Genomic DNA, 15,560 nt, shown 5'->3' on the forward strand with positions numbered 1-15,560 from the left:
ATCAGAGAATGTTAACCGAAAAGGGGAGGGAGGTTTTCAAGATCGTCAGGTTTAACTGTATTTATATTCATCCATTGAACAAATATTTATTGAACGTCCATTATGTGCTAGTGTTGGGGAATATATCAGTGAGCAAACAGACCAAAAAAAAAAAATCTATACTCTTGGGGCTTACAGTCTAATGGAAAGAGACAGATAGTAAACAAAATAAATAAGTACAATATATAGCATATTAGGTGTGATAAGTGCTAGGGAGCAAAACAAAGCAGAAAGAAAGGAATGGAGAAAATTTGGACTTAACTTTAAGTAGGGTAGTTAGGGATGACCTCATGGAGAACGTGATATTTGAAGACGGAGAAGATGATATTTGAGTGAAGCGAGGGAGCAAGCCGCGAGGCTCCCGGGGGAAAGTGGGTTCCGGCAGAGGAAACAGGGGGAGACCCCGAGGCAGGAATGTCCCCGTGTGCACGGGAAGTGCAGGTTCCGCGTGGCTGGGAGAGGTGCGGAGACCCACGAGCAGCTCCTGCAGGAAAGCACTTGGGATTTTCTCCTGAGGGAGCCGCGAGGAGATCGTGAACAGAGGAGTGATGTGGTGTGACTTGGATTTTAACAGGATCGTTCTGGTGCTGTATTGAGAATAATACCAATAACAACGTGTGCTTACATAGCACTTACGATGGGCCAGGCACCATTTTAAGTTCCTTGTCCATCTAGACTAGTCTTCACAAGAGCCCGACAAAGTCCAGTCTATTACTGCTCCCACTTTCCTGCTGAAAAACCAAGGCACAGAGGCCTGATAAGGAACTCGCCTAGTGCACGCAGCTCGCAAGCATAGAGCCAGGTTGTGAGTGGAGGCAGGTGGCTCCCGGTTCGGTCATTTCCCCGGCCTGCGTCAGCACGGGGGTGATGGTGTTGCGGGGAGAGCAGACCCCATCCTGGCTGTATCTGAAGGTGGAACCAATGGGTATTATTGTCGGATGAGCTGTGGGGTGGAAGCAAAGAGAGGAGTCACACTTTTTCACGTGAGCAGCTGGACAGATGGAGTTGCTTTTAACTGAGGCAGAGAAACTGGAAGGAGGAGGTCGAGCAGGGGCAGGGGCCATGCTCCGCGGCGTTCCTATCGGACATCGAGATGTAGGAGAGATGAGCCTGGCAGAAACTGAGAGTCTCAAGGATTTGCTCAGTGTCATGGAGCTAATTAGTGAAATGGTTAAACCATTCACACATGAGCTTTCCCCCATCTTTGCCCTGCTCAGCACATTTCCATTCTCGGGGTGGGGAAGGGGGGATGGGGGGCCGGGGAGCCAGGCCACTGTCACACCATCTGTACATCACAGGGGAATGAGGTGCTGGCCGAGGGGGACAGTGTTGCCGGCTTGGTCCAGAGGGAGCTGGTAACCCAGGTGACTCTCCCAGGTGAGGGGGGCGGGTGGGGGGGGGGGCGGCGGGAGGCGGCGCGGTGGTGCTTTAAATGTTTGCAGACTTCCGCCATTTCTCCCTCCCCATGGGCTGCTGGGCTGGGGTGCTGGCCTCCACAGAACTCTGCCCTGAGAGAAGGGCCATCACAAGGGTCCCCAGCAGCTCGATGAGGGCTGGGTGGAGCTGCCGCTGTTTATTTGGGTAGCGAGCTGCTATTTAAAACCACGCTTTGTTTCTGAAAATGAGACAGCTGGGGCTACATTTGGTGGATAAAGACATTTTGTTGAACTTTCAAAATGGGTATTATTTTCCATTTACACTTATTTCACGGAGAATTGTAGGAAGATGAGATTGCAGGCATGTCTGTGATATGCAATAAGGAGTGATGGATCTTTGAAGGTAAAAATATCTCTAGGATATTCTTTTCCTTTTTCTTTTTTTCCTCTCCTCTCTCTCTCCTCCGGGCCTCAGGTTGGTGGGTTTAGGTTTTCTTTTGTGTTGTTTTTTAATATCAAAATGGAGAGTGTCTCTGGGGGGAGTGTAGACTGTTCTCTGCTCAATGTTTGTCTTAATAAAGGTTAAAAGAAATGAAATAATATTAAAAGGGATCTCAGGAGACAGGAGCAGCAGAAGCTCTCAGCTCCCTGGGTTACGGGGGAGGAGGCGGCTCAGATACCAGGTCGGGGAACCCACCTGCCACCCACCCCCAGGCTGAACGCCTCAGAGAACAAAGAAGCCAGGGGAGACCAAAGGAGCAGAGAAGAAGAGGACAAAAACGGAGAGAAAGTCGGATTCCAAGAGGCCGCTGCCCTCTCTCCCCACATTCAAGGCCTCGTCCCTGGGGAGCGGCCTTGGGAAGAGCATGCGTCCCAGGGGAGGCCCGCCAGACATCGCTCCCCCGGCCCTCTCTACCTCCTCTTAATTGCATTGGAAGGAAACCAAGAAAAGAGGAACTGGAAGGAAGAAAAACATCCATCTTGATTTTTTTTGAATTAAGAATTTAGATAAGGAAATCCATTTAGTGTTTATTGAATAAATAAATGAATGAATCATTAGTCTATCAGCCACTATATCAAAGTACCAATACTTGACTCAGGGAATGATTTAGGGGATCAGCAAATTTGGCATAAACACTCAGATTTTTTAACCTCCTGCGCCCAAATACAAACCTCTTTATTTTTGGTTATTGACAAAGTTGATATTAAAAAAAAAACAAAAAAAAACAAAACAAAAAAAACCACCCCAAACAAACAAAAGCCATGGAATTTACCACCATCAAAGGCCTGTGCCATGCAAGGCTTGCATCAAGCTACGTCCTCATAAAAATACTGAAAAGACCCCTACCCTTTGTACATAAGTACTAGGGGATAGAAACAACACTTTTAAAGGAAGGGAAGCAAATAGATTCCAATATACTGAGCTCAAACCTGTAGCCTCACTCAGCCACAGGGCAGGGTTAACTTCTTATCCTCACCGAGGATATGTTTTTATTGATTTTTAGAAAGAGAGGAAGGGAGAGGGAGAGAGAGAGAAACATCAATGTGAGAGAGAAACATTGCTTCCTGTACATGCCTCCTGTACTTGCTCCAACCAGGGGTTGAACCGGAAACCTAGGTATGTGCTCTGACCAGAATTGAACCTCCAGCCCTTTGATGTATAGGAGGATGCTCCAACCCACCGAGCCACCAGGCCAGGGCGCGCAGGGTTAGATTTTAGAGTCCAAGTTTTGAAGGTTCTTTTAAGTGCGCTTCCCTCCTTAGCCGGTTTCAGGTACGACTCCCTTCCAGCCTCCCATGGCTGACTGATTGATGGGGCCTGCCCTTCTTCAAGGCGAACTCCTCTGGGGACAGATCTAGATCTCCGTCCTCTGGGTGTCTCCCAGCATCCCCAGCGCCAGCAGCATGGCGGGAGCACGGTGCCCATCGGCAGATGATTCTTGAATTGGACTCAGTGTGGTCATGTCCAGAGTTTCAGCTTTTCTCCCAAAGACCATGTTTCTCAGACGATGACAGATGTCGATCCATGGTCATTTGTAAATAGCAATTTGTTGTTTAAGGGCAATTACCCTGAGGCATCCTGGACTTCTCAGTGAGATGTCACCCATAAACCCACTGGCCCTGGGAACCAGCGTAAGACACAGAAACTTGGCGATCAGCTCTTCCTAATACCTTACAGTAGCTGAGAACTCAGGTACATAAGATCTGTTAAGAGAGTGTCCTGCCCTGGCTGGTTTGGCTCAGTGGATAGAGCGTTGGCCTGCGGACTGAAGGGTCCCTGGGTCTATTCTGGTCAAGGGCACATGCCCAGGTTGTCGGCTTGATCCCCAGTGGGGGGCATGCAGGAGGCAGCCAATCAATGAATCCCTCTCATCATTGATGTTTCTATCTCTCTCTTCCTCTCCCTTCCTCTCTGAAATTAATAAAAATATATATTTTTAAAAGGTAGCATGTCCTGTACTTTGATCTGAGGGCAATAAGATCATAAGGAATAAAAGGGGTAGAAATATTTGCCTCTGAGAGCAAGACTTATAATCAATAAATTGAGAAGGACCACCTGGGGGTCAGCCATGGAGCAGGAAGCCAAAGAAGTTCTCCAGCCTGAGAAGAAAAGACCACATGAAAGCGAGCCAGAGGCCCCAGCAGCCCAGAGCAGACCTGTGTTGTGGCTTCCGTGGGCAGAGGGGAGGTGACCTGCTTCAAGACTCTACCCCTGACTCATTGGGAGAGAGAGAGGCCACAGGCTACACATGTGAGCGTGACCCCTTGCCTAGAAGCAGAAATACCTTCCCTGGTGTCAGGCCATGTGGGGTGGAGACAGTTGCCCTGAAGGTGAAAGAATCCCTGAGTGTCAAGGAGGGAAGGGATATGAGTCATCCTCTCCCCCAGCCCCTCCCTGGCAGGTGAGGAGACTCCTACTCAGAGAGGGGAGGCGCCATTTGCCTGAAACCCCTCCTCTCCCACAGAACTCCGTGACTCCTACCTGCATGCCATCCTCCCCAAAGGAGTGACTGATGTCCCAGTAAAACACAACACACCTCAGACCATTTTCTGCTTTTTTTCTACCACCTTCCCAACAAGTTCTGGAACTTGAATATGCAGTCACCAACCCTGGAAGTTTGAAAACTGGAAGGCGGGGGCGGGGGGCAGGGCGGGCAAGGGCTGAGCGGGCCCCACTTAGAAGGACAGTAAGCCTGGGGAGGGTTCCCAAACGCCGGTCACCTGAGGAGCACCTGGAGAGCCTGGCAAAAGTGCAGGTAACTTGCCCTGAAGCTCTGACTCCACACCTCTGTAGGAATCTGCGGTTTCCCCACACCTCAGGCGAGTCCTAGCCACTGGGCTTGCAGCCCTGCGCTGCAGGAGAGCATGCCAGACCAATCAGGGAAGCTCACCTCCCACAGGCACACGGGGGTGTAGGGCTGAGTGCCCTGTCCCGTACCATGGGAAAGAGTCCCCACTCTGGGCTTCCACCCTCCCCATGAGCCAGTGACTAACCAGCTCAATGGGTCTGAAAAGGCAGGGCTCCTCTGAAGGCGCTCTATCATTGATTCCTATTTGAATGATCATCCGTTCATCGTTCAGTCTTTGAAGAAAGGCTGAGCTGAACCAGCACCACGCATGCCCAGATGACTCTCCAACCCTCACCCATCTTCGGCCAGCCCACCCAGGGCCGGTCCCTCAGCTGCTGACCCCCATTCTGTGCTCGCCCTTGATTTAAGGCCACGGGAGGTGCCACTAAAGATATTGAGGCTGCAGCTTCCAAAAGAAGACTTGCTGCCACCCAGGCGGCAATTAATCACCTCTCTGCCCTCCTCTCCCCCACCAGCATGTGCTTCAGACCAAACCGGGCCTTTATATCCCATCCACAGCAGACACCCCGCCCCCTCCAAACCTCCTCCTGGGTGACATTCTCTAACTCCACCACAGCCCATCCACAGTCCCGCCCACTCAGCATCCCACGTGGCTCCCGCGTGCACCGCAGGCAGCAGAAGCCCCATCCGTCCGAGGCTGAGGACCACCTCACATCCCTGTCTACTAGGGGACATTCCGAATGAGACGACGGACCGCGCTCCCCGGGGGTAAAAGTCAGCCACCTGCGTTTTCTGCACACGCCCTGGGTGTTTGGTGTCCCACACCAGTCTAGGCTGATAACACAGATTACCCAGCCGGTCTGGGCCGGCCTTCCCTCCCAGGTGGGCCCGGGATTGTCGCTGTTTTAACGCTGGGAGACACAGAGCTTGTAAAGAGCCTGGAGCTCTGAGTGGGGGACAGTTATGTAAGTCCGAGGAGCTTTGGCGCTGCGGGACCACGGGCTCCAGGTCGTGTCTAATTGCAGGGAGGCTGATGGCCACAGCTGAAGATACCAGCACGGGACCCTGGTCTCGGCCTGCGATGTCGCCCCAGCAGCTGCACTAACACGGAAATTAAGTGCGCTGTCATGGCCATTTAGGGCATTAGGAACGGAAGGCGCCCGAGAGCGGCTGCCTGGCCCCTTGCCCACCGTATTAACAAGGTGCAAACAAGGACCTGTGCTGGGCGAGGGAAACAGCTGGAGGAGAGGCCCGCTCTGCAGGTGGAGCTATGAGGAGAGGAGGGATGCGGTGAGGCTGTGTCCCAAATCACCTTGGCTGGGAGGAAACTGGCTTGATGAATGAGATAAAATCATCAGCCTCTGGATGGAACTCTTTAAGGAACAGTTTCTAGGTTGCAGGTCCTTCATTTCCATTCCAACATCCGCCTTATCCCCAAACCATACACATACAAGAACTGGGGGCTGGGGGGGGCATGGGACCAAGTCATGTTCACTTGCTTGAGGCCTTCAGGCTAGAGGGTCCCCACAGGGCGCGGCCCGCCTGCCAAGTTCTCCGGCTCTGATCTGGGGAATCCTCGCCTTGCCCGCTGTCCAGCCCTGGACACCGGGGCTACCTGCTAACCGAAGGCCCCAGGCCCAGCCCTGAGGATGGACTGTTTTTCTGCTCACGTGCCCCCCAACACACATACAGGCACATACCCTTCATACCCTCTCCAGAGTCACCCTGACCTTTATTTCTAGCCAGTGTCCCGGCTCATTGGCCCACAAGCTCCTCCTAGGAAATGTGGTCAGACAGGGTGGGGGACACAGCAAGAGCGTGAACAGAGCTGTGACACCTCAGGGTGCTGCTCTCACCTGCAGCCTGAGCCCGGCCGGGGGGAGGAGCTGGGGGCCTGTCTTGTTTCTTGGCCAGCAGCTGTAGCAGAGGTGAACTGGGACGCGGGAAACACAGCTCCCTCCGGCCAGGGGAAAAAATTAAAAAGCCCGTTTTTCTGTCCTGTCAGGTCTATTTAAGTATTTAATGAGGTGAGATAGTACCAATAAATTTAACATGGCACAATAACTCTGATGACGGGGCCACAGACTAATAAGCTTCATCCCAGGGACAGAAGAGTGATCTCGCCTTTGCGAGATCTTATCGGGTTTGATTGCTTTGTGCAGATATTAGAAAGGTTGAGCAAGGACTTTCGGGCGCTGCCAGGGATCTGTGCGTCTCCTCCCAGAGAAGAGAGATTGAAGCCGGGCCTCAGAACACCAGGCTGTTTATTTTAATTGACAATCGAGAGGAGTGGAATAGGTGGAGGGTGGAGGGTGGAGGGTGGGTGGGCGCCACGGGGGGGCCTGTGAATAGGTGGCTGGTGTGTGCGTGTGTTTTCTCCTCTTCAAAAGCTTGTGGCCAAGCTTCAAATCCGAGGGCCTATCCAACTGAGCTCCTGAGGCTTCGAAGAGCCTCTTCCCCACTTGTCTAGAGCAAGGAGATGGGGCCACTGGCCTGGGGGTCACCCGTGATTCCTGTCCTTGCTTTTCACGGGGCCAGGCCTGCTGCCGACATCTCGCAGCTCTTGTGTCCCACTGGGGCTGCTGCTCCCGTGGCCCAGTCCGTGCCCCCATCTTCTGCAGATTTATGGGGCTGCCACCAAGGCTCCTCCAGACCAGGGACCACCGTTCTGCTTCAAGTCCCCCCAGCACATGACGAGATCCGAGCTTCTAACGTGTGAAATCCACACTTTGGGGTGAGTGCAAAACCTTTACAATGGGTGGATTAGTGAACATTTAAAGTTAAGGCTTAGATATTTATCTGAATGTATATAGTAAAAAATATAACTAATACATTATACATCATTTCACAGATATTATTACTCACAATGAGGTGAAGGTAGACTAAATTTTAAAGTGAGTCAAGTTTAGGTAAATTGTTTTTGAAAATAATGGTATAGGGAGTATCCAAATGAGTGAAGTTTGGGAAACACTGTATTAGCTAATTTACTAATTGATTGGTTAGTTGGTTGGTTGGTTGGTGGCTTTGTTACTGATACAATTTTTCCCCCAATATTTCATTAAAAAAATTTTCAAACATAGCAGAAAAGTTGAAATAATTGCACAGCAAATACCCAGATGCCACCACTTAGATTCTACAATTAATATTTTGCTGTATTCGTTTATTATGTACCTGTCCATATAGCCTTCTCTTACACCCTCCATCAATCTATCTGATGTTTTCGGATGCATTTCCGACATCAGTGCACTTCACCCTCAAACACTTTAGCATGCATATCATTAGAGTGCAATATTTGTTCATGGTTGGCTCATTTTGGGGGAGAAGTAAGATTTACATGCCACGAAATGCACAAATCTCAAGGGTATCATTCAATGAGTTCTATAGATTCCTACACCTGTGTAATCCACCATCGTACAGAAACAACCACGGTTGTGATTTTTCTCACTGTGTATTAGTTTTGCCTGTTACAGAAGTTCATCTACATGGACCGGTACAGGATGTACCTTCTGTATAAGGCTTCTTTCACAGTGCAAGGCGAACGCTTTTGAGATTCATCCATGTTGACGCCCGTCTCAGCGGTTTGTTCCTTTTTGTTGCTGAGCGCTAGCTCTCTGTGTGTCCATGCTCCTGCTGTTGATGGACATCTTGGTCTGTCTCCAGGTTGGGGTCTGTAATCAATAAAGCTGCTATGAATTCCTCTACAAGACTCTTTGTAGATATATGCTTTTACTTCTCTTGGATAAATAACCAAGAGTCGTATTGCTGATCATAAAATAGATTTATGTTTAGTTTTTGAAAGAAAAAAAAAACACACAAACTAACAGGTCTTTCTTCAAAGTGGTTACACTCTGCCACCAACAATGTACAAGAATTACAGTTACTCCCTGTCTTTGCCAACATTTGATGTTTTCAGCCTTTTTAATTTTAGTCATTCTAATGGACGCGTGGACTTGTATCTCAAGCCTTTTTTTTTTTTAATGTGATTATTGGCCATTTGTGAACTTTCCTCAGTGAAATTGTCAAATGTTTTCCCGTGTTTTGGTTATCCTGTTTGTTTTTCATGATTGAGTTGTAGCAATTCTTATAGATCCTGGATCCAGTTCTTGGTCAGATTATGTTTTGTAAGTATTTTCTTTCAGTCTGTGGGTGGCTTGTTTTCATAATTATGTCTTTTGTTGAGCAAAATGTTTTGATTTTGACAAATTCTAACTTATAATAATTATTCCCTACGGTCATTGTTGTCAGTGCTCTACGATGCCTTTACCCGCTCCCAAGGCATGAAGCTGTCCTGGGTTTTCTTCTGGACGCTTTTGAGTTTTGGCTTTTACACGCAGGTCTGTGGTCAATCTCAAATTAATTTTTGTGTGTGGTATGAGTCAGGGGTCAGGGTAGATTATTTTTTAATTTAAGTAACCAGTTGTTTCAGGAAAAAAAAAGTTGTTGAAAGACTTTATTTTCTTCGTTAGGTGGCTTTTGCAATTTTGTCAAAAATCCAATGACTGTCGGTGTAGGTCTGTTTTGGGCTCTCTGTTCTGCTCTACGAATTGATGGATTTTTAAAAACAAATTCTTAAAATGTTAGAGTTTGAAGGAAACTTAGAAAGTCCTTAATGTATCAGTTTGTAATCTTTCTTGGATAACAGAGCCCTTTAAGAATCTGATGAATATTGCGGTCCATCTCTCTCTAAAGGTATTTCCTATAGATATAAATGTTTGCATATACTGGGGGAGGGGGAGGTCATAGACCTTTGAAATCTGTATCTCAACTCTCATATTTTCCAGAAGAGAAGGTTGAGGCCCAGAGAAGTTATACGATTTGTCAAAGGCTACAGAGTTTAGCTCATGGTAACCCAGACTAGAACCCAGTGCCTTTTACCTGCTACACCAAGAAAATGAGTAAGCCCACACTCTCTATTATCCAAGAGCTTACATTTTAGTGAGGAAGTCAGACATGTTCACAACTAACCACAATAGAGAGCACTGTCAGATAAGAACCAAACCAGAAGTATGTGCTGCAGGGACATGAAGATTCCAGGTAATCAGGGAAGGCTCCATGGAAAAGGAGGCATTTGAGCTGGACCAAAGAGATGTGGTGCAAGTATGCTACAGTCCAGGGTATTCCAGGATGAGTGAAAGCTCTAGAGTAGAAAAGACTAAGTTCATCAAAGCTAAAGTCCAGGTCTGTGTGGGTATGAAGCAGTAGATGTGGATATATTAAAAATGGATATATAACCATTTTGATGGTTATAACAATACTCCACACATTCTGGCTGATGGCTGGGGAAAACTTCCTATGAATTGGTATTTTTCAAGCTTTGTTCCTGAAGCCATCACTATTGTGAATTGAAAACTCTGTGTTTCTGAGTGTATTTAGAATGGCAGACTAAACCAACCTCTGGGTAAGAAAAGGAGGAGGTGGAGGCAAGCAGTTGAGCAGAAAGAATTCATAAGTTGGTGTGAGCACACACCACATTGAAACCTGTGTCTAAAATGCACTGATTGTGTGATCCTGCACAGGTCATGTGACCTTTCTGACCTTGACCTCCCATTTCATCATTTGTAAAATGAGACTAATCATAGCACCAGCCTCACTGGGTTGTTGTGATGTATCAAAGAAATAAGATATGTGAAAGCACGTCACCCTGGGCAGAGAACCGTGCAAAGAGGGGAGACCTCCTTATTATAAAGAATGACCTTGAACCTCAGTCCTGGGAACCCAGACTACTGGTGCTGGGCAATGACTCAGAGAGGCAGCGATTCCAAGGGAAACACAGGCACCTATACTTAAAGCCAAAGCCTGAACAATGCCTTCCGACCCCAAAGGCAAAGAGTTGCATGGAAACTGTGACTTTACACACATCAATAGGTTTCATTTTTTCTATTTCCCATTCAAAGCCACCCTTGAAATTTATTTAACCTTATCTCTTATCTCTTCAACTCTATCTCTGTGTCTTTGGAGAGTCTTTGGAGAAGAGGAGGAAAAGGTATTTCCGCAGACTCTATTTATTCTATCAATCAGGATAGGCTAGGTTACGCTTCAGTAACAAACAACCTTAAGGTCCTAGTGACTTAGAACAACAAAGACTATTATTCTGAGAACAATAAAAGAATATAGAATAGAGCTGGGGGCTTTGTTCTGTTTTCCCTCACCTTAGAATTTGGACTAACAGAGCAGCCACCATTTCAAATATTACCAGTCACTGTAATAAAAGAAAAGACAGTTTGGGAGTGTTTGGCATCAATATGAAATGCTCTGGCTTAGGAGTGGCTCTCGTGACTTCTGCTCCCAACACATTGTCACATGGTCACACAGTCACACCCAACTCTACGGAGCTCAAGAAAAGCAATCAAACCGCATGTTTAGAATGCGGAGAACAGAAGTAACACATGGATCCCCCTTCCTTGGACCCATCATGCTGTTCACATTTGGTGGCTTTGTACAGTCTGTTTCTTCTGCTTGGAATGCCATTATCTCTTCCCAGAGAGAGGCTATTCATCATTCAAATACCTCCCCATCTCAAAGATAAATGCTGGAATTATCTATATGCTTTCCTGCTACACTGAGAACTCCTTTAGAGGAACGAGGTTAGTGCCTCTAGGCTGAATGAATGAATGAATGAATGCTGCAACTCCTTGCCCAAGACGGCCTGACGTGATCCCCCACCTCACAAATGGCTCTGGATGTCATGGAAGGAGAAAAACAAGTTTTGCCACACCCTTCCCAGCGTCTGCACCATAATAGTGGCCGTGCGGCAAGCATTAACCTGTACCAGGCACAATTAAGGATGCTATTTATATCACCTGATTGAATCCTCCAAGCAATAGTCTACGGCAATGGTTCTCAACCTTGGCTGCACATTAGAATCACCTGGGAATCTTTTTAAAATCCTGATTTCTGGGCCTCATCCTCAGAGGATGTTTCTTTGTTATGGGGTGGGGCCACAACATTAGTCACAAAGAAACAGAATTTCCGGAGGATGAGGCCCAGAAATCAGGATTTTAAAGATTCCCAGGTGATTCTCATGTGCAGCCAAGGTTGAGAACCACTGGTCTATGGCCTAGAGTTAGAAATCACGACAGTAAAGTTTAGAGAGGTTTGGTGACAGACGTAGTCAGTGAGAGACCCAGGCTTAGCGTGCAGGTTCATCAGCGGCTAAAACCCATGCTTTGAACCGTGCACTATGTAGTCTCCACAGGTCACAGAGATAGGCCAAGGCCGCAGGCCCATCCCTGCCAGGCTCAGGTTCACTCTCTCCCAGCACACCCCTGACAGCAAAGCCAGGGGTCCCACTGTCCACAGTCCCGAAGCAAATTTCCGCAGATTAGAGAACTAGATATAGCAGAAGCTCTGCCCCAACACAGGCCCATGTGGTGGGAGCCCAAGCAAAACCCATCAAGGAAACTGGCTTGCTCTGACCATGACAGAGAGAACACTTATATGAAAATTCATTGAATTGGGATTATTAAGCCTGAAAAAACAAAAAAAACAAAACAAAACAAAAAAACTAAGAGTAACTTAATAGATTTTGTTTGCTGACCAAATGTTCACTAAATCCACCAAGGATAAAAGATTCATCTTGGGGGACTTCTATTAGGCAACAAGAAGCCTCTCTTAACAGGACAGAGTATTAAATATATTTGACGAATAAAGGGCGATGGAGTCTTCCTTTGTACCTAGGGTCTCTATCCACTCAGTCATTTATTTGTTTATGCGTTTAACCACTTATTCTTTCAGCATTTATTTATCTACCAGGCCCTGTGCTGGGTCCTAGAAATACAAATATGAGGAAGAAATAACTCTCTGCCCTTGAGACCTTCTTCCTGGAATCTCTTTTTAAGATGCAAAATTTCTTGGAAAAATATATAACAGTTTATAACACCTTAATGCAAATACATTTTTACATTTCCCAGGGAGGCCCTGGTTACCAGACTTGATCTATGTGGTAGAGGCTGAAGAGGAAGGCCTGGGAGCCCGGACTACTACAGAAATGTTTATGCTTTAGGATCCCACTGGTTTCCTATTGCTGCTGTAACGAATTACCACAAACTTCAAGTGGCTTAAAACAACAGGTATGCATTCTCTTACCCTCCTGGGAGCGAGAAGGCTAAAGCCAGTTACACTGGGCTAAAGACAAGACGTTAGTAGGACTGATTTCTTCCATAGGTTCCAAGGGGAGAATCCTTTTCCTTAACGTTTTCACATTCCAGTGGCTGCTAGCATTCCTTGGCTTGTAGCCCCTTCCTCCATCATCAAAGTTTGTCATTACAGTCCCCTCCTTCTGTTGTCACATCTCCTATCTCTGACTCTGACACATCCCATTTCCCTCTTATAAGGACTGTTGTGATTACATCTGGCCCCTCAAGATACTCTCTCCATCTCAAGAACCTGAATTTAATCACATCCGTGAAATCCTTCTGTTATATAACACTAGAGACCCGATGCACGAAATTTGTGCAAGGGGCTTGGCCCTCGCAGCCCTGGCTTCGTCTGGAAGGTCGTCTGGACAGTCGTCTGCTGTTCGGTCTAATTAGCATACTAGCTCTTTTTTATATAGGATTTCCAGGTTTCAGGGATTCGCACCTGGACCTATTTGGGAGGCACTATTCAGCCTTTCACGGGGATAGAAAGACTATTACAGCCACTTTTCCTATTGACAGTTGTATCCAGGATTGGCCCTGACATTCGCCATCGCTGTGGTCATTGTGGAATAGGGGAGACTGCCTGGGCCAGTGTCACACAGCTCCTGGGACCGCAGAGTCACCGGGTTCGCCCTGTGATATGGCCAACCCTGGGCAGGAGTTTAGAAACTATGCTGGCTAGACGCAAGAGAACAGACAAGATAAACCTTTCACACCCATTCCAGTTCTATAATGATAGCTAACACTTACTAATCATTTATCAAAGTAATCTGTGCACCAGTTTTAAAAAATAAACTGTACTAACAGACTCACATCCAGCAACAGCAGCCCCCGATTCACCCTCCTCACCTCGTCAGTCCCACAGAGGGAACCTCTCGCAACACTTAGTACTTCCCACTGGCTTTTCCCTCCACTCTTAAAGAGCACGGTCGTGCTGCTGTTTCCCAAGCTCTCAGTGTCAGACAGTTTCTACTAAATCCCCATTATTGCAGCTGAGGGTTTTGCTCTCTGCTACACTGCCACCTTCTCCCTGCTACCTCTCCCCATCCTCCCAGTGTAAGTATCTGCGGTGAAAGTAATAGTCTGTGAAAGACTCTGAGTATGGGAGGGAGGAACACTTTTCCCCTCAGAGTTCTTCTGGCTGCTCTAAGAATCAAATTGACAAGAGACCAATTAACAGGAGACCAATTAACAGGAGAAAAATAACCAAATGTGTCACGTAGGTACATATGGGGGTCCATAAGAGTATGGGGCCAGAGGACAGATCAGGCAGCTGAGGCTTATACACCATCTCGAGCTGAGGAGAAGGGAGGAGGAGGGAGTGGTTTAGAACTTCCAGGACAGAAGGCAATTTGTATGGAGATCGGTGCCAATGCTTGGGAACTAAATGTTTGCTGGGCCATCTTTAACACTGGGCATGGGAGGACTTTAATCAAATGGCCTTCGCTGGGCTCCTTCCTGACTGTCACACTAGTTCAGATTAAGCTATGGCTGTCTGCCATGGTAGCTCCCTTCCTGGAGCAGGTCCTCTGCTAAGTTCTTTTAGGCAGTTTGGAGTGCTCTTCGTAAGTATCGTTCCCAGCTGAGCCAGGTACTGTACCATAACAGTGTTGTTTTTCCTGGAGTTTATGCACACATGATTTTTAAAAAATGCTGTTTTAAATGAACCAGCTACTCTTTCTCTCCCCCCTACAAATGTTCCAACTGTTGGATCACCCAGCAAACGTTTTCCAAATATTTATACTGATCAGTAATCCTCCAGCCTGCCACGCCCATCTGGGCTTTCCCCCTCCAGCCAGGGGCAGTGCTGCTGCCCCAGAACTTTGCTTTGGCCATCTTCCTAGACTGGACTCCCAAAGGCCCCCCAGCAGGGGTCAGGCCTCAAACGCCACCCCCCACCCCCACCCCACCACCACCACCGCTGCCCTGCCACGCGGCTTCTGTAAGTAGACATTCCAGAGAGTCGCTATGAATCTGAGCAGGAGGACGCCGCTGCCTGGTAGTTACTGCTGATGGTCGCATTGCGTGTGAACTCTACACTTGCACACACTTTCCAAACAGAGACACTTCTCCGAGTGTGAGTGTTGGCTCTGCTCTTCACACCTGGAACACGGCATGCGCGCAGGGAGTTATCTTTAACCTCAAACAGCCTCGCAGACATGCCTCCTTGCCACTCCGGGCACCCTTCCCCCCTCCTGTGAGGCTTTGCTCAGAAGCAGCATCTGGTGGGTGTGGGTGGTTTTCTTCTGTGATTTATTTATTTTCTCTACCTTTCTCCCCTTAGTCTTGGAAGACTTCCAGTGTGCCTACAGCCTGCCCAAGCACTGTAGCTTCTATCTCAGTGGTTCTCAACCTTCTGGCCCTTTAAATACAGGTCCTCATGTTGTGACCCAACCATAAAATTATTTTCGTTGCTACTTTATCACTGTAATGTTGCTACTGCTATGAATCGTCATGTAAATACCTGATCTGCAGGATGGTCTTAGGCGACCCCTGTGAAAGGGTCGTTGAGAACCGCTGTTCTATCTGAACCACATGCACCCACCTACTTCACTCCTGTGCTGTCACACGCACACAGACTCCCTGAGCACTTTGCCCCAGCCGTGTGAGGAGGAGAAAGTCCTGGTCAGTGTCCGAAGACGTGGGTCTCATCGGCCTGTTGGACTGGAATCGTGAGGGTGGGAGGCATGAGGGGG

At 47.8% G+C, this 15,560-nt stretch overlaps 1 long non-coding RNA gene across 1 annotated transcript in view; it reads right to left on the reverse strand.

Moving 5' to 3' along the window:
* Window positions 1-8,343: 8,343 nt before the first annotated feature.
* The window catches only part of LOC132240528 (uncharacterized), a 42,035-nt gene continuing 34,818 nt past the window's right edge, over window positions 8,344-15,560 (reverse strand). The window contains exon 3 of the long non-coding RNA XR_009454348.1: window positions 8,344-8,394. This is a non-coding gene — a long non-coding RNA (uncharacterized LOC132240528). The remainder of the gene's footprint in view (window positions 8,395-15,560) is intronic.

This window comes from Myotis daubentonii, chromosome 9 (assembly GCF_963259705.1).
Source record: "Myotis daubentonii chromosome 9, mMyoDau2.1, whole genome shotgun sequence".
In the NCBI taxonomy this organism is placed as follows: domain Eukaryota; kingdom Metazoa; phylum Chordata; class Mammalia; order Chiroptera; family Vespertilionidae; genus Myotis; species Myotis daubentonii.